Genomic DNA, 854 nt, shown 5'->3' on the forward strand with positions numbered 1-854 from the left:
GGTGTTCAGCAGTTTTGTGATGAGAAGAGGTGGGTTAAACCCAATTAAATCATGAGTCAGGGTGAGGCTAGAGGGGTCGAGCCTGCTGCGGTGGCAAGAAGCGGTTTATTTCTCGGTCTCTCTTTCGCAGTGGCTGCTGTCAGATGCTCAGCCATCAATAAAAGTCTTTGTGGTGTGAGCTCCCAGGGGCTGGTTGCAGGGCTGGCGTTTGTACATACTTTTGTCGTTCCCAGCTAGTGACCGTTGATGACCTCCGGGTCACCGATGAAATGAAATGTCATCCCATCTCTGGCAAGACTCAGGGTATTTTGAGACATGATAGTATGAGTTTCCTGAAGCCGGTAAGGCAATAGCCTGCTCCTCTGCTCGTACGGACAGATCACTGTCTCGGAGTGGGCTCTCATCCAGAACTCCTCTGAACAAACCCCAGTGTGCTGTAACGAGAGAGGACACGGCTTTACCTGCGGCCTGCGCGGGTCATTTTTGGTAAAACCTCTTCTGAACCGGTGCCTGGAGATTGAGGCTGTGGAATAAGTGACCGATGCAGACCCTGGGAGCAGCTGGGAACAGCAAACCGGCTCGAGGCTGGGAGCGGCTGCTGGCCCCATGGTGTGGTGGCACCGCAGGTTTGTTCAGTGTCAGTGTCCTGGTGCCGTCGAGGTGGGTCTCAGTGTTCCCAGGTGACCCCACACCTTCCCCAGAATCTGATGAGGTTTAATCTCCATCAGTTGCTGAGCTGAGAAGACAGGAGCCTGTGGTGTGAGCTGTGGTGGTCGATGGGAGGGGGGAGCCAAGGGGGGGAATTTGGCCTGTCCTGACAGGCTTGGCTGGGCGTCCCCCCCCACCCCACACCC

The 854-nt window shown here is 55.7% G+C and overlaps 1 protein-coding gene across 1 annotated transcript in view; it reads left to right on the forward strand.

Annotated features, from left to right (window-relative positions):
* FKBP5 (FK506 binding protein 5) overlaps positions 1-854 on the forward strand; it is a 16312-nt gene that overhangs the window by 14419 nt on the left and 1039 nt on the right. The gene's annotated exons all lie outside the window — the stretch shown is intronic.

Source organism: Buceros rhinoceros, unplaced genomic scaffold (assembly GCF_000710305.1).
Source record: "Buceros rhinoceros silvestris isolate BGI_N320 unplaced genomic scaffold, ASM71030v1 scaffold8795, whole genome shotgun sequence".
NCBI classification, from domain to species: Eukaryota; Metazoa; Chordata; class Aves; order Bucerotiformes; family Bucerotidae; genus Buceros; species Buceros rhinoceros.